Source organism: Canis aureus, chromosome 28 (assembly GCF_053574225.1).
Source record: "Canis aureus isolate CA01 chromosome 28, VMU_Caureus_v.1.0, whole genome shotgun sequence".
NCBI lineage: Eukaryota > Metazoa > Chordata > Mammalia > Carnivora > Canidae > Canis > Canis aureus.
Genome location: NC_135638.1, coordinates 14,244,268 through 14,263,076, shown reverse-complemented (window position 1 = coordinate 14,263,076; position 18,809 = coordinate 14,244,268). Strand labels below are relative to the sequence as shown.

Genomic DNA, 18,809 nt, shown 5'->3' with positions numbered 1-18,809 from the left:
ATAAAGCATAATGTAGACACTGACATACAAAGGGAAGTGGTAAAGCAAACGCTTTTTGAAGGATGTATCTTGAATGTAGATGGTACCAATTTATTCTCACTTAAGGCTAATACTAGTATTACTTAGCATCCCCATTTTACAGATGAGAAAACAAGCTCAGAGTAGGTAAATAAATTCCTCAAGAAAATTCAACTAGTAAGTAGTGGAATTAAGATTCAAACTCATACTCCACTGGCTCTAAACCTATATTCTTTCCACTGTATTTTGTCATCTATTATGTCAAAAGAGGAAGAAAACATTTTGCCTGCCCTTGTGGGGTTCTCAGTCTGTTCAGGGGGGAAAGGTATGGCTCTAAAAATAAAAGGCCATGCTAAGAGAAGTTTAAGCTCATTGCTTAAAGAATGAAGGCGAGGCTGGAAATCATTCCCTGCCGAAGGCAAACTCTTCTGGAATGCTTCCTGGGAAGGGGCATTCAAAGCAGGTCAAAGCCAGCAGATAGAGATGCTTGACAAAGGCCTATGCCCAGTAGGGAAGGCAAAAACAAGGTGTGGGGATACACAGACTTTTTTGGGACTTGGTGTGTGGTCCACTCTGACTGAAGTGGAACATGCTGTAGTAGATCCATGAGAGTGAACCCTGGAACAGTGGTGTATCTGGAGCCCAGAACTTCTTGGATGCCAGGCACAGGAGGTTAACTTGTCCACCAGGCAAAAGAGCCTCATGGGCCATTTGAAGGCCAAGAGTGAGATGGTGTGTGAGCTTGTGAGAGAGTGTTCTAGTCTCAGATAACCAGTGGGAATCCTCGGTGGGAAGCCACCGGGGGGGACACATATCAGGTGGTGCAGAGACGAAATGCAAAGGAAGGATGGGCAGGGGGAAGGATGTGAGCAATTTCAGAAGGGAGGCACACAGGACTTGAGTTGATATTGTTGGTGGCCTGGAGAACAGGAAGGGTGGGATCACGTAGATTGTTTCAGATTTGGAAAGGACCCCAAATCGGGGGATGGGTGTGTTTACCTAGGGCAGGAAGAACTGAGAATCTGGGGTGTGGGTGTGTGCAGCTCAAGGTGACAGAAGGCAGGTGATGACTCAGAAGTTGCTGAGAAAGGATCCGAGGCCCTGGCCTTTGGGTGGATTTAGCAGCCATTTGCCTGGGCATGATGGTCAGAGCAGCTGGCTCCTGTGGAAGTGTTCTACTTGAGTGGATTCCTATCAAATGTTAACTGCATGAACACCACGGATTTAAAAAAAAAATGGTATCAGAAAACACGGTGTAAAAGTTTTGGAGTCATATCCAGCTAAATAAAGAACAAAGATTACTAGCTGGTTAAATAACTAAAAAGCTATTTAAACATTACTAAAAAGTTACTTAAAAGTTAATTAAATCAATTTTGAAACACTGACTTTGAGATTTTTTTTCCCTATAGACTGGAGGGATCATAATTAAACTTAATTGTAGTCATGCTAGATTTCCTCCCGATGTTTATTTTTCTTCTAGTTATATTTCAGACAATTAATAGAGTCTAATGACTCAGAGTTTTGTGTAATTATCACCAAATGATTATAATCTCTCTCTTATGGAATGTTCTTTTCACACAGCACACTGGAAGTGAAGGAAATTTATGATTATTCATGAAAGTTCCTCTATAGGCTGCAAAAAAATGATCAGATGTTAGAATAAATTTATTATTCATTTATATATTTATAGCTAGAAAAAAGGATACAAAGTTACAGTACACTTTGAAAAGTTTTAATAGTTCTCTCTCACACACAGCTTGTCTTTCAATTTTAGAGTGTTTGAGAAAAATTAAAAAGGGAGATACTTTTTTTTTTTAATTCCTCGAAATGCTTGGTTTCTAGGTCTCCTTTTCCCCCTAAGTGTGAAGTATTTTAGTGAAAGTTTCATCTCAACTTTGTCAATAATTAATCCTCTGTTTCTTTGAAAAGTCTGACAATGTAAGAGTAACAATAACAGGCCATAAAACACTCCCCCTAATTGTGCAAGGGCTCATTCTTCCCTAACTGGGTTCAGGTTGACTGGAATGTGCTGGTCACATTCCAGCACCTTCCACCGGCCAGAAGAACTACACAGGACTCCAAGGAATGGAGTAGGATATTTATCTCTATTTCTTCACTTTGCAAGGAGGACTAGAAAGAAGGACTAGAAGAGGCAAGGAGGCACAGAAAAAAGGAACCAGAGAACAAAGGCAAATTAACCGGGGAGGAGCAAGCTGGTCTATGTGTAGAAAGATGGGGGACACAGGACAGAGAAAATCCAACCAAGGGTGAGGCCTGTTGAACTAAGTTAGGGAGAGGGATAGAAGAGCAGATCAGAGATCTGTCAAAAGGGCAAAGGCATCCCATGCAGAAAGAAGGAACACATTTCAGAAGGTAAACACTGTTCCTTCACTGGGATCCCATCCCTCCCTTCCTCTCTATCAAGAAAATATAGTTGGAAATTCGACTGGAAATTTTCTTCATTTATCTGGCTCATGATGACTGAATGGAAACCTAAAAACCAAATCTCGAAATTCTTACAGCGATCTACTTAGTAAATCTTTAAAAAATTACTATAGGATTCTATAAGGAGTTTAAAAAGTTTTTTTCTAGTAACTCTTTGCTTTGAACTTTTTGTCTTAATTTGCTCTTATATGGTGGAGTTGGTTTCTATAGAGGGAACTCACTGTGATATCTTGACCAAAAGTCTCCAAATCTTTTTTTCTTAATAATTTTATTGAAGCGGGGGGTGGGGGGTGGTGGGCGGTGCCTGGGCAACTCAGTGGGTTAAGTGCCTGCCTTCGGCTCAGGTCATGATCCCAAGGTCCTGGAATCGAGCCCGCATCTTCCTGCTCAGCAGAGAGCCTGCTTCTCCCTCTCTCTCTGCTCCTCTCCCTGCTCACACTCCCTCACCCCCTCTCTCCTCCTCTCACAAATAAATAAAATATTTTAAAAATAATTTTATTGAGTTACGTAACATACCGTAATACTCATCAGTTTTAAATACACAATTATCTTTTATTAAAAAATTATCTTTTATTATTAACATACCTGGTTGTACAACTATCACCATGATCTGATTTTAGAACTTGACCATCACCCTGGTAAGATCTCATTTTCCATTTCTACCGCAAGCCCCGGGCAACCACTGATCTACTTTCTATAGATTTGGCCATTCTGGACATTTCATCTAAGTGGGATTCCATAATATAGGATCTTTTGTAACTGATTTCTCTCACTTTGCAGTGTTTTTGAAGTTCATCTATGTTGCAGCAAGTACAGGTCTTGCATTTTTGCACTGCTGAACAGTATTTCATTGTGTACCATACCATATTTTGCTCACCTCTTCACAGGCTGATTAGACATTTGGATTGTTTCCACTTTTTGGTTATGATGAATAATGCTGCTGAGAACATTCCTGTGTGAGTCTTTGTGTGATCAATGCTTTCATTTCTCTTGGTTGGATGCCTAGGGATAGAAATGCTGGGTCATATGGTAAAATAATGTGCACCATTTTAAGAAACTGCCATGATTTTTCAAAGTGGCTGCACCATTTTACATTCTCACCGACAAGAAGGCAGAACAATATAGCTCCTCATCTTCATATTCTTGTCAACTTATGTTATTGTCTCTTTTATTTCGATACTTTTATTTATAAATTTTCAACTTTATTGAGATGTAATTGACATAAAATTGTAAGATATTTAAAGTGTACATTATGGTGATTTGATACATATGTAGACGTTTTGAAAGGATTCTTTCATCTACTTAACTAACACATCTATCATCTCACTTTTTTTCTAAGTTTTTATTTATTTATCTTCACACTCAACATGGGGCTCAAACTCACAACTCGGAGATCAGGAGTCACATGTTCTTTTGACTAACCCAGCCAGGCACCCACCTCACTTTTTTTCTTTTATGAGAATATTTAAATTCTATTTTATTAGCAAATTTCGATTACACAATACAATCATACCAACTACAGGGTCTCAGATCTTATTCATCTTCTAGCTGAAAATTTGTATCTTTTTACCGATTCCATCCTATTTCTACCACCCTTCAGATGCTGGCAACTACTTTTCTACTTTGGTTCTATGAGTTTGACTTTTTTTTTTTTTTTAAATATTATACATGTAAGGGATGAGATGTACTATTTGTCCTCTGTCTGATTTATGTCACTTAGCATAATGCTCTTAAGAACCATCCATTTGTTGCAAATGGCAGGATTTCCTTCTTTCTCATGGCTGAAAAATAATCCTCTGTGTTTGTGTGTGTGTGTGTGTGTGTGTGTGTGTGATTTTATTTATCCAGCCACCTTTTGACAGATACTTAGGTCATTTCTATATCTTGGCCTCTGTAAATATTGCAATAAACATGGAGTACAGAGGTCTCTTCCAATCCATGAGCATGGAATATCTCCATTTATTTGTATCTTTTTCAATTCCTTTCATCAATGTCTTATGGCTTTCACTGTACAGGTCATTCACTTCCTTGGTTAAATTTTATTCCTTTTGATGCTGTTGCAAATGGGATTATTATCCTAATTTCTTCTTCCAATAGTTCATAACTAGTGTATAGAAATATAACTGATTTTTATGTCTTGATTTTGCATTCTATACCTGAATTAGTTGATTAGATCCCTAACAGAGCTTTGGTGGAGTTTTTAGAGTTTTCTCTATATAATATAGCGTGAATAGTTTACTTCTTCCTTTCAAATTTGAGTATCTTATATTTTTCTTGCCTAATTGCTGTGCTAGAATTTCCAGCATCATGTTGAATATAAGTGGCAAGAATAGGCATTCTCATCTTGTTACTGATTTTAGAGGAAAGGCTTTTAGCTTTTCACCATTCAGTCTGAGTTTCCCTGTGGGCTTGTCATACATGGCCTTTATTATGTTAAGATATTTTCCCTCTTAGCCAGTTGAAGGGTTGTGGGTTTTTGTTTTTTTTTTTTTTAATCATTAATGGATATTGAATTTCATCACATGCTTTTCTGCATCTATTGAGATGATTAGAAATTTTTATCCTTCATTTTGTTAATGTGATGTATCACATTGTTTGTGGATATTGAACCATTCTTGCATGCCTGGAATAAATCCCATTTGATTATGGTATATGATTCTTTTAATGTATTGTTGAATTCAGTGTGCTAATATTTTGTTGAAGATTTTTGCATCCATATTCATCAGGGATATTGGCCCACAATTTACTTTTCTTGGAACGTTCTTTTCTGGTTTTCATATTTAGGGTAATGCTGGCCTCTTAAGGTGAATTAGGAAGTGTTCCTACCTCTGTAAATGTTTTTGTAAATATTTGATTTTTTAAAGTAATCTCTAATACCCAGTATATGCCTCAAACTCACAACCCCAAGATTAAGAGTCCTATGTTCCACTTAACTGAGCCAGCCACATGCCTCTCCTCTTTAATTTTTTGTTGAGAAGAATTGGTATTAATTTTTCTGTGTTTAGAGGAGTTTATCATTGAAGTCATCTATTTGGACTTTTGTTTATTGGGAGATTTTTGATTACCGACTCAATGTCCTTACTAGTAATTGGTCCGTTCATATTTTCTATTTCTTCCTGACTGCCTTGGTAGGCTATGTGTTTCTAGAAATGTATCCATTTCTTCTAGGTTGTCTAATTTGTTGGTGTCAGTTGTTCATAGTAGTCTCTTATGATGCATTGCATTTGTGTGCTATCAGTTGTAATGTCTTTTTCATTTCTGATTTTGAGTCCTTTTTTTCTTAGTAAATCTGGCCAAAGTTTGTCTTTTTAAACAAACCCACAGTTCTTAGTTTTATTGAACTTTTCTATTGTCTTTTTAACTTTCATTTATTTCCTTTTTTTTTTTGTTAGTAAAAGATAAAAGATTTATATGATCCAAAGAGAAACGAAAGTATTTTCATTTCCTTCTTTCTACTAACTTTGCGCTTAGTTTATTATTTTTCTAGTTCCTTAAAAGTATAAAGTTAGGTTGCTGATTTGAGATCTTTTATTACTATTATTTTTGTTTTTTAAAGGAATCTCTATACCAAATGTGGGGCTTGAAATTATAACCCTAAGATCAAGAGTCACATGCTCTATGGAGCCAGCCAGGTGCCCTGAGACTTTTTTTTTTTTTTTTTTTTTTTAATAATCTAGGCATTTGTTGCTATGAATATCCCTCTTTTAGGGATCTGTTTTATTAGGTAAGTTTTGTATATTTACATTTTATTTTCTCTCAAGTTATTTTTTAAATTATTTTTTTAAGATTTTATTTATTTACTCATGAGAGACACAGAGAGGCAGAAATAAGCAGAGGAAGAAGCAGGCTCCTTGCAAGGAGCCTGATGTGGAACTCCATCCCAGGACCCCGGGATCACAACCTGAGCCAAAGGCAGACACTCAACCACTGAACCACCCAGGTGCCCCTTTTTAAATTTCTTTTTAAAAACTTTCTTGTTTATTTAAGTAATCTCTACCCCCAGCATGGGGTTCAAACTCATGACCCTGAGATCAAGAGTCACATACTTTTCTGACTGAGTCAGTCAGGTGCCCCTTGTTTTCTCTTTTGATTTCTTTGTTGACCATTGGCTGTTCAGTAGTATGCTGTTTAATTTCCACATATTTGTAAATTTCCCAGTTTTCTTCTTATAATTGTGTTTCTAGTTTCATACTATTGTGGTCAGAAAAGATGCTTGATCTGATCTCGGTCTTTGTAAATGTATTAAGACTTGTATTTTTGCCTAACATTTGATCTATCATGGAGAATGTTCCATGTATGCTTTAGAAGAATATATATTCTGCTGCTATTGGATAGAATGTTCTGTAAATATCCATTAAGTTCAAATAGTCTACATGTAGTATAAGTCCATTTTTTTCTTGTTAATTTTCTGTGTGGATGATATATCCTTCGTTCAAATGGAGTAGTAAAGTCCCCCATGATTATATTGCTATTTCTCCCTTTGAGTCTGTTCCTTTTGCCAGATTAATCCCTTTATTGTTATATAATGATCTTTTTTGTCTCTTATTACAGTCTCTGGCTTAAAATCTATTTTGTCTGATATAAGTCAGTCACTTCTGCTTTCTTTTGGCTTCCATTTGCATGGAATATCTTTTTCCAACCCTTTATTTTCAGTCTATATGTGTCCTTAAAGCTGGTGAGTCTTTTATAGGCAGCATATAGTTGGATCTTGTTTTTTGTTTTTGTTTTTAACCCATTGAGCCATTCTGTGTCTTTTGATTGGAGAATTTAGCCCATTTATGCTTAAAATTATAATTGGTAGGTATGGATTTATTACCATGTTTTCATTGTTTTTGACTGTTTTATAATTCCTTTGTTTCTGTCTTCCTCTCTTTGCAAATTCATAACTTTCTATAGTGGCATGCTTAGATTCCATTCTCTTTATCTTTTATGTATCTACTGTACATTTTTGCTTTGTGGATACCATGAGGCTTACATAAAACATCTTAAAATAGTCTGTTTTAAGCTGATAACAACTTAACTTAGAACACATACTAAAGCATTACATTTCTACTCTCCCCTTTATGTTTTTGATGTCACAATCTCTTTTTATCTTTTGTATCTGTTAACAAATTATTATAGCTATATAATTATAGTTATTTTTAATGCTTTGCTATTTTCATACTAAATTTATAAGTTATTTATCTACCATCACTACAACATTAGAGCATTCTGAATTTAACTACATATTGACCTTTACAGGGAGATTTTTTTTTTAAGATTTTATTTATTTATTCATGAGAGACACAGAGAGAGAGGCAGAGACACAGGCAGAGAAGAAGCAGGCTCCATGCAGGGAGCCCGATGTGGGACTCAATCCCAGGACTCCAGGATCACACCCTGGGCCGAAGGCAGGTGCTAAACCACTGAGCCACCCAGGGATCTCCTACAGTGAGATTAATATTTTCATATGTTTTCCTTTTACTAAATAGTATCCTTTCATCTTAGCTTAGAGAAGTCCCTTTAACATTTCTTGTGGGACCAGCAGTTAAGTGTCTGCCTTTGGCTCAGGTGATCCTGGAGTTCTAGGATCGAGTTCCACATAGGGCTCTCTGTGAGGAGCCTGCTTCTCTCTCTGCCTGTGTCTCTGCCTCTCTCTCTTTCTCTGTATCTCTCATAAATAAATAAATAAAATGTTAAAAAGTTTTTTCTTGTAAAGTCAATCTAGTGGTGCTGAAACTCCTTCAGCTCCTTAAATGTGTTTTTCATTGCTCTATCTACAATTCCCTGCAGGTGGTAGGTACTCAATAAATATTTCATGAGGGAATGAATGAAAGAAATACTAGGGTAGTAAATAGGAAAAACAAAAATGTCTTTTATTGCTTGAGTAGGTGGAGAGTATAGAGCAAAAGTTTTAAAGAACAAACCTGAGTACAGTGCTAGGAGGTATGGGCTATCTTAAGTTTTGGGTCTTTTTTTATACAATTCTGATTCAGAACCTGCGCCTGAAGCTGTGACTATGCTGATAAAGCGCCTTTTGCCTACATGAGTATAACTTTGGAGGGGAATTTGATGTATTAGCTAATGGCATAAACTTTGTATTAGACATTAATTTATTCAATAAACATATTTATGCCACTTGCCATGTACCAGGCACTTTGCTAGGATTTGGGGATTCCGTTGGCAGACAAGACATATGTTTATTTAGCTTGCCCTTCTGAAATGGTCAGCTCCCAAGAGTGACCTTGTGAATATTATATAACCTCTCTGAGCCTATTTTCCTCATTCATAAACTGAGGATTGTAAAGTACTACCTTATTTGATCTTGATTAAGTATTAATTACCTAAAGCAATGATAACAGCTATGCAAAGTGTTCAAAGTGGCATCAGGGGTGCCTGGGTGGTACAGTTGGTTAAGCACCCAATTCTTAGTTCAGCTCAGGTCATGATCTTGGGGGTTGTAGTATTGAGCTCCCCAACAGGCTATGTGCTCAGTGTGGAGTCTGCTTGAGACTCCTTCTCTCTTTCTGCCCCTCCCCCCTTAAAATAAATAAATCTTTTTTTTTTTTTTTTAAGATTTTTAGAATTTATTTGACAGACAGAAAGAAAGAGAGCACAAGCAGAAGGAGCAGCAGGCAGTGGGAGTGGGATCCGCTGAGCAGGGAGACGGATGCAGGGCTCCATCCCAGGATCATGACCTGAGCTGAAGGCAGGCACTTAACCAGCTGAGTCACCCAGGTACCCCAAATAAATAAATTCTTAAAAACATTTTTTAAAATGGTATTATATTTCAGCCTCAACTTCCACTTAGTATCTTATTAATGGTTTTCAGCAAATCACTAAGGGACAGAAAATGAACATTTCTTTTAAAAAATATTTAAAGTTGCTTATTATAGTGACAATACATGCGTTAGAGTAAAAAAGAATTCAGAGTAAAAAGCATGTAAAATAAAAAGGTGCCCTCCTGATCCTTTCTTCAGAAGTAATCACTGTAAACAATTGTTTGCCCTTCCCGCCATAATCTTGTGCTTATAAAGTATATATATGCATATCCTTTGGAAACAAACAGCAAATGAAATTAGATACTATTAATTGGTTATTAGCATTAGTTTTCCAAGAGCAACCTATATTGTTCTTATTCAGAATGAGTACTTCATAATATTCTTGACACAATTAAAAAAAAAAACTAAAAAACAAAAAACCTCCCTTCAGCTTTTTGAGAAAGTTTGTGGGCTGCACCGTCCTTGGCTCTCCACCCCTGGAACTCCCCCATCTTATCCTCAGCAGCTTCTAGCAGCCAGAGACTGGCACCCGCCCACCCATGTTTTCTTGGCCTGTGGCCTGCTGTGGTCAAACCAGCCCCAGAGAGCAGGGGTGTGGCTGAGGGTAGCAAAGAAGGAAGAGAAAACAAATTTCCCATGAGTAGTTGGGAAAGAGTGACAAGAGTCAAATCAAATTGACATAAGAGGCTAGCACCCAAAAGTGTTTTATTACATGTGTTTAAATAAAAGGTATCGGGAAGAATGTTCTATAAGGGTTCAAAAGGCAGTGGGTTCAGGAACACCAGGCTCCTTAAAGTGGTAACCGCAGCTGCATATGAAAGCTCAGTCTGTGGGTATGAGGAGTAAGAAGGGACTTGGGGTCCCTGTGGACAAACCTGCTCCCCAGAAGTCGGGGGGACGTGGGGGGGTGGTGTTGGAGAGAGATCCCCTCAGAGAAGGGGAACAGCAGGACATCAAGGTTGGGCCTGGTGCCAGATGAAGGAGAGGAGGGAATGCTCTGGACTTCTTCACTGAAAATTAGACTTCACTTCCTCCATTTTCTACCTGCTTGTGTCTTTTCCCACCTCACTGTTCTTAGCCCAATTGCTTTATTTGACTTCTGTGACAGGCTTTGCTTGCGCTCAGCCCCCAGTCATGACTCTAAGATGACTGATGTCTCCTTCTGATTGTGAACCCTTCTCAGGGGTTGAATGCTAAGGCAAAAGTAAAAATCTAAAACAGAGATTCTGATAACCTTGGGGGATGGAGAAATAGATCTTTGCCTCTTTCTTTTGGCTTATTCACTTAATCTTTGTTCTCTGGATTGTTTCTACCTCCACCTGGGCCAGAAAATAAGATTACAGAATGGCTTAGAGTTTCTAAATTAGTCTGTTACAGAAACCAGCACCTCAGCCTACAGGCCTGGCTCAGAGCCCACACTCAAGAAAGCAAAATCTCCTCTTGGGTGGGGCTTTCCTAGACATAAAGGTTTTACCATGCCTCTAAGCAGGGAAAGCTTGGGCCAAGATTATATTGGGCAGGTAATAAAATTAAGGACAATAAAACCAGATAAACCACCTCATTAGCCGTAGTTTACTGGTATAAGCTATTTCAACAAAGAGAGGTAAGATGGAGGACTCAAAATGCCTGCTGTTAAGTTCTTTTATAAAACAGTCTCCTCTGCAAAGGGAATGATCTCTTCGTGGCTTGGTTGAGAGGGCACGTGTGCATTTATCCAACACTGGGTGAGAATAAGTAGGAGCTCAAAGGGGAGTCTCTGGGATTTGGTCTCTTCACTCTTACTATAAAAGATCATCACTGAGCTGCTAAATCTCTTAGAACCTTTTTTTTCAGCCGTGGAATCAAGAGAAGAGAGGCCAGTACCAATCTGTCTAGACTCAACTAATTGTTGACTATTGATTTGCACCTTAAAAATCAAACTTACTCTATCAAGACAGAATTATTTTCTTAACCATACACATCATGGTGATATGTTGCTTCTCAGGGATTAATTAAGAAAAAAATATGAAAGATCAACCATATTTTCAAAACTGTCTGACACACATACCTACACACACCTAAAGGTAAAATAACTGAATTAAGATAGAATTCTGAATAGCTTTTATTTTTTTAACCATTTGAAAAAATTTTCTAGAAATTTTGTACTTTCAATTTTATTTCTATGTAGTACAAACTTCCCCAAATATCACTTGGTGATTGAGTCTCTAAATATTAAATGTCTTTCTAACACTTGTAAACTGCATTCTCTAGCTTAAAAAAAGCACAAAAGATTCGGTGACTGTATTATTCTTTGGAGCCAGGGTTGTGGTTATGTGGGCACTCAGCCCTTTAGGACACAACAGGTTGGTGAACCATTGATTCATGAAACACTGCCAGGAGTGGCCTTCAGCCAGGCCCCCGGGCAAGTTCAGCCAGCACCAGTGCACGGCCAGGCCAGGAAGGACTAGTCAGACATAGAACTTCCTGTCTTTGTCAGAATCCTAGGAATCTGGGAACTATTCTCAATTCCTCCCTTTTTCCTCCTTCTTATATCCAATCAATCACCACTGGCTCTGAACTGGTTCTACCTTCTAGATACCTCTCCAACTATCTGCTCCTCTTTAACTCTATTGCTTCTTTCCTAGGCCATGTTGGTTGGATTTTTTTAAGGTTTTATTTTCATTTCAGTTAGTTAACATACAGTGTTATATTAGTTTCAGGTGTACAATATAGTGATTCATCATCATCATACATACTTTCATACATCACCTGGTGCTCATCCTGACAAGTGCATTCCTTAATCCCCATCACCTATTTTTTTTTAATTTTTATTTATTTATGATAGTTACAGAGAGAGAGAGAGAGAGGGAGAGGCAGAGACACAGGCAGAGGGAGAAGCAGGCTCCATGCACCGGGAGCCCGATGTGGGATTTGATCCTGGGTCTCCAGGATCACGCCCTGGGCCAAAGGCAGGTGCCAAACCGCTGCGCCACCAGGGATCCCTCCCCATCACCTATTTAACCCATCCTCCCACACCCCTCCTTTTGTAGTCATCAAAATAGTATGGTACTGTCACAAAAACAGACACATAGATCAATGCAACAGAATAGAAAACCCAGAATAAACCCACCACTATATGGTCAATTAATCTTCAACAACGCAGGAAAGAATATCCAGTGGGAAAAAAACAATGTCTTCAACAAATGGTGTTGGGAAAACTGGACAGCCACATGCAAAAGAATGAAACTGGACCAGTTTCTTACACCACATGCAAAAACAAATTCAAAATGAATTAAAGACCTAAATGTTATGACCTGAAACCATAAAAATCCTAGAAGAGCACACAGGCAGTAATTTCTCTGACATTGGCTATAGCAACTCTTTTCTGGACGCATCTCCTGAGGCAAGGGAAACAAAAGTAAAAATAAACTATTTGGACTTCATCAAAATAAAAAGCTTCTGCACAGTGAAGGAAACCATCAACAGAACTTAAAAGCAACCACGAATGAGAGAAGTTACTTGCAAATGACATATCCAATAAAAGGCTAGTATCCAAAATCTGTAAAGAACTTATAAAATCCAACACTCCCAAAACAAATAATCCAATTAAAAAAAGGGCAGAAGACGTAAACAGACATTTCTCCAAAGGAGTCAATCAGATAGCCAATAGACACACGAAAGGATGTTCATCATCCCCACTTACCATCAAGGAAATACAAATCAAAGCTACAATGAGATACTGCCTCACACCAGTCAGAATGGCTAAAATCAACAACACAAGAAACAACAGGTGTTAGCGAGGATGTGGTGTAAAAGGAACACTCATGCACTATTGGGAATGCCTGGATTTTCCAAATGGGCTACATCCATGTACTTAGTCCCCTCTACCAAGTCCCTGTACTATGGCCAGGTGGATTAAAACAAGCAAGCATAAACCTGAGCAATCCTTCTCCTTAAGACTCCAATGGTTTCCCTGCTGCTCTTAGACTAAAGATCAAAATCCACACCATGGCCTGGAAGCCATGAAAGAGCAGGCCCCTGCTCCACTCTTCAGTATGCTCCTATACCCCACAACACTATTCCCCCATCCTCTCCACTGCCCTACTCTCCCTGGGGTTCCTCACAGCTCAGGAGATTAGAGACAGGGAAGACCCAGGTACCCACTTTTCCCTAAAATTCCTTAGGTCGTTCTGAAACCACCACCGTGTTTGAAAGCAACTGGAGTCAAGGTAGAGCCAATCTGAAACTTGTTCCTTATGATCAGTTTGAACCTGTAAGCATCAGGATCTGACTCTGGTTTACAAAGCAGGCCAGGAAAATTTCCCAAATGGCAAGTCACTGGGCAGAATTTCTAGAGGAGCAGGTCACTGCTGCTACCTCTGCTACTCAAAAAAGGTTTAAATCCACTGGGTAAATAAATAAATAAATAAATAAATAAATAAATAAATATTTAAAAAAATAAATCCACTGGGTAGGTGCTTTTTTACTTTCTAGAAAATCTAAAGCTAGCCAAAATATGCAATTATGAGGCTGAGGATGCATTCACAAAAGCCCTGAAACCATTATCTCAGAGGGAGCAGATGCTCCTCCATAACCAAAACAGCTGGGAAGGTCTTTCTCTGGAGGAACAGAACCACATGTTTGTAGACTCTATCTAAGCCTGTTAGAACTGGGCTTGCGAAGTAGATTTGGATGAGCTCTGGGTTCAACTGTGTTCTTAAAACTAGACAACTAGTTCAATTCCATTACAGAAAGATTCCAATATGTTATCAAGTTCACTTTTCTACAAATATCTCATGAACTGCATTTTGAAAGCAGGATTGATTGTACTTGTCCTTGCTATTTATAGCACACACTAAGTCCTCAGCCAGCTGTGGGAGGATATGGCTACGTTTAGATTCCCATCTGAGTTGTGTGTGACAGTATCTGGCACCCTTTCAACAACTGTAGTCATTGCTTGGAGACTGAGCACAGCGGAAAAGAAGTCAACTTTTAATGTCAGCATATCACACCCTTTCTAACATTTTTGAATATGAATGAGGCAGTAACAGTACAATTAACCTTGATCTTAACACTCTGTAGTCAGACAACTATTTTACCAAAAGGTAGTATCTATCGCAAAAAAAAAAAAAAAAAAAAAATTATCTAATTAAAAAAAAAGAGCTTTTCAGACCGGACAAAAATACCTTCTTAAAAAGTGATAATTTTATGTAATTTAGGGAAAAGATCCCAAAATAAAAATGTTCAAAAGAATATACAATGAAAACTATATCCAACTCTTACACCTGTACTTTAGACGTCCAATTTCCTTCCCTGCAAACACAATAAGCATGTTTTTACTTATCTTTCCAGAGAGTTTTTATGCATTTACACACACGTGTGCACACACACACACTGTTGTACACCTTGCTTTTTTTAAAAAAAAAAAAACAGTGCATGCTGATTGCTCCACATCAGCTCACAGAGACGTGCTTAATGTAATTGTTAATGGCTCTTTTCCATGCAATAATGTCTACACTGTTCAGTGAACCCTTCTCCACCAGGAAGACCTTTTTGGGTCTTCTCAGTGTGCAGGTATGATACAGAAAGGCCTCCATAACACAACCCAATCGGCAACCATTCTTTGGCCTGAGTTCTCCACTCCAATTAAACTGACCTACTGTGGCTCTTGAATGGCTAATCCCTGCTCTTTCATTAACTCACTGCCTGGCTGTGGACAGGTGATCTTACCCTTCTGCCCCGGGTCTTCTCAGCCACAAATGAGGGGTGGTACAGGGAGGGGAAGAGGTGGGCCCATCGGAAGATGGAAGATCCTTTTCCAGATCTCCCATTCTGTGAATCTGTGACTAGATGAGGTAAAAGGGCCTTTCCAACTCTATACTTCGATCAGGAATTTAAATTTTCATGGGTTTGGTCTTGTTTCCTCAATTGTCCATGAGTTTATTATTAAGGACAAAACTATCTCTTTGGGTCCCCCAGAATGTCCTGCTAGAATGCTTGCTCCAGAAATGTTTGTTCGTTTTCTGGGTTATCACTTCAAGTGCTACGTATTATTAATAATTGCTCCAATCCTATTACTTGAAATAGGTCAGTTAACCCAGTTTCTTTCTTTTAGGACAAGTGATAGGAATTATAAGGCTGGTGCTCTATCAGAACAATTGGAAACAATTTTTGATTTTAGCTTTAGGTCCTCAGCAATACATCCAATTTATGCAATCGATGTATTCCTGACATGACACATAGAAATATTATTAATAACTTGAAGGGTAAAAGTTTAGAAATAAAGAGGACATTAAGAATGGTAAAATTCTACTTTTTTTTTTTAATAGATGTGGAAAAACAAGGCCTGGAATTTAAGTGATTTGTCTAAGGATTGTGACTCAGCTAGTGATAGATAGAAGCAGGGTTAGAACCTGGGTTTCCTGGGGCACCTGGGTGGCTCAGTTGGTTAAGTGTCTGCCTTTGGCTCATGTCATGATCCCAAATTCCTGGAATCAAGCCATATATAAGGCTTTCTGCTCAGTGGGGAGTCTGCTTCTCCCTTTCCCTCTGCTGCTCCCCCTGATTGTGTGCACACTCTCTGTCAAATAAATAATAAGTAAAAATAATTTTTAAAAAATAGCTTAATAAATGTACTTATCTCACAAGATGGTAGAATGGTCACATGAGCTAATGCCTATGAGAATTGAGAGTAAAGCACCAGGAACATAAATGTCATCTATAATTTTTTTTAGGTGTATAAATGATTTATTAACAGACAAGGCCTATAGCCTTATTTCTTCTTGGATACACCCATGGTGCGAACACAGCACTCTGTGGTCTTGGTGTGCTGGCCTTGGACATGAAGTCCCCAGAAGTGGTGCAGCCCCCTGTGGGCTCGAATCTTCTTTAGTCTCTCCAGGTCTTCACGAAGTTTGTTGTCCAGACCATTGGCCAGGACCTGGCTGTACTTTCCATCCTTCACATCCTTTTGTCTGTTCAAAAACCAGCCTGGGATCTTATACTGGCATGGACTCTGCATAATGGTGATCACACGTTCCATTTCATCCTCAGTGAGCTCTCTGGCTCTCTTGGTGAGCTAGATGTCTGCTTTTCTCAACACCACATGAGCATATCTTCGCCCCACGCCCTTAATTGCTGTGATGGCAAAGCCCATTTTCTGCCGCCCATCCATATTGGTGTTGATTACTCACAAAATGTGCTAGAACTTCTCAGGGATCACTAGAGACATGGCGGTGGCCCCAGTGGCGGCATGCAGGCCTCCTGTGGAAGAGCTGTTATCAATAATTATTAAAGATCTTCATAATGAAAGTTTATTTTGGGTTTAAAAAATTTTTTTTAAGATTTTATTTGACAGAGAGAGAGAGAACGAGCATAAAGAGACAGAGCAGAAAGCAGAAGGAAAGGGAGAAGCAGACTCCCTGCTGACTAGGGAGCCTGATGTGGGGCTCAATCCCAAGGCTCTGGGATCATGACTGGAGCCAGAAGCAGACGTTCAATTGACTGAGTCACCCTGGCACTCCGAAAAGGTCATTTTATAATATAATTTCCCCTTCAGTTGATTTTTTTTTTTTTTAGAGGAGAGGCAATTGGGTTTAAGTATCAGGTTTTGTTAAAGCCAGACACACCTCTGTTACCCTAGCTGAGGTCACATCCCCTCACTGGGAGAGTAGCCCATTTTTTTGCTCATCTTTCAGTGATTATGAAGGTCATGAAAAATGCATTTTTGTCACCCAATATATATTAGTTATTGCTGTTAAATAAAGGGGAAATTAGTGAGTTAAGAGAAGAAAGCAGTATTAGTGTGGGCAGTTTATTCAGAAGGGTAGGAGAGTAGAAACCACTTAAGGATTGGATATACAACAATGTACTATGACACGGGTTAGAAAATGGCAGAAAACTAATAAAATACTGCAAAAGGACAGGGGCAAAATCCACTTAAATTCACTTTGATGAAAAGAACATTCTTACAGAGGCCCAACATACAACTGTGGCAAGCCAATGTGAAGTTTTAAAAATATAACTTCAAGTGTCAAAATGTAATCACATATACATAACGAATCAAAAGATATGTTAACGGTAATTAATGTTTTGTATATTCCACTGCAATCATGAATTTTCTGAGACTAATATCATTTTCTTAATTGATCTCTAGAGTATAATGTAAACCATGTCAAAGCTCCTGAGTAGGTACTTAATTGCTAAGTGTAGGAACAGACAAGACTACAAGCTCCTAAGACCCAAACCATGCTTACTTTAATAAAAAGCTCTTTGAAACATATTCCAGCCCTTGTCTACTCTCTTCACCTCCTTTAACCACCTGCTGTCCCCTCTTATTCTCACTGTAGCCTCCCAGGGAAACTAGGGTGGTTTGACTAGATCACTATCAACTTCCTGTCGCCAAACTACCATGACAACAGCCTTCCTCTTCTCCCTGGACCTCCTTTCTGTTTTGAAGCATCCGACTCTTTATTGGAACTTTGCACTCTCCAGGTCTTCTCTTCTCCCTGGGACTCTACTCTTGCCCTCTGCGGCTTCTTCACATCAATATTAAACACACTCACGCTTTCCCCAACTGCAGGTTCCTATGTAGCACTGCTCTGATGCTCTATCCCTTGTATCAGACATGGCCAAAGAGCTCCATTTCTAATGACCTATTTCGTCCTCTGCATTCCTCACCTCCCAAATGTCCACATTCTCTTTTTCTCCAGGAATACTATTTTCCCTCAAGGTATATCCACAGAAATTTTTATAAAATATTACACAAATAGTACAATAAAAGAAATACATAGGGCACCTGGGTGGCTTAGGCAGTTAAATGTCTGCCTTCAGCTCAGGTCATGATCTCAGGGTCCTGGAATCAAGCCCCACATTGGGCTCTCTGGGAGTCTGCTTCTCCCTCTGCCCCTCCTCCTGCTCATGTGCATGCTCTCTCTCAAATATGTAAAATTAAGGGATCCCTGGGTGGCTCAGCAGTTTGGCGCCTGCCTTTGGCCCAGGGCGCGATCCTGGAGACCCGGGATCGAGTCCCAAGTCGGGCTCCTGGCTTGGAGCCTGCTTCTCTCTCCCTCTCTCTCTCTCTCTGTCTATCATAAATAAATAAATCTTTAAAAAATATTTAAACCAATATGTAAAATTAAAAAAAAAAGAAATATATAAAATTTGCCTGCAGTACCACTACATAAATTGTCCACATGCTTCCATTTCCCCTGTCAGTAGGTTTCTTGTAGTCACAGCTCCCACAGTGACGTTTTGGTTCACTCTAGAGATAAATCATAGCCTGCTACAAAAACAACTACTCTGGCTTCAAGAGGCCTTTCACCTTCTCCCTAGGAGATTATTGCCTCTGCTTGTCTGAGTATATTCTTATTAAGGTCGATAAAGAGTTCCATGTTGCTAAATCTAACATGTTCTTAAATCTAGACTTAATTCTCAACTCCTTAGTGTGTTTGAGGCAACTGATCACCCCTTTGTGACACCTTCTCTTTTGCTGGTTTTGTGACGTTACAGTCTCCTGGTGCCCACCTACTTTGGTTGCCCTTTCTCAGTTTCCTCTGATGGCTCTTTCTCTTCTGTTCTTCATGTAATTCGGGAGTTCCTAAGGAC

The 18,809-nt window shown here is 38.8% G+C and overlaps 1 long non-coding RNA gene and 1 pseudogene across 3 annotated transcripts in view; both read right to left on the bottom strand.

The window, feature by feature from the left end:
* The window catches only part of LOC144300445 (uncharacterized), a 215,475-nt gene that overhangs the window by 71,988 nt on the left and 124,678 nt on the right, over window positions 1-18,809 (bottom strand). For both annotated transcript variants that reach the window (XR_013367071.1, XR_013367070.1), the window contains exon 8: window positions 3,341-3,465. This is a non-coding gene — a long non-coding RNA (uncharacterized LOC144300445). The remainder of the gene's footprint in view (window positions 1-3,340; window positions 3,466-18,809) is intronic.
* Window positions 15,929-18,809, bottom strand: part of LOC144300444 (small ribosomal subunit protein uS13-like) — a 119,248-nt pseudogene continuing 116,367 nt past the window's right edge. Inside the window, exon 3 of the transcript XR_013367069.1 lies at window positions 15,929-16,466. The product of XR_013367069.1 is annotated as a small ribosomal subunit protein uS13-like (transcript). The remainder of the gene's footprint in view (window positions 16,467-18,809) is intronic.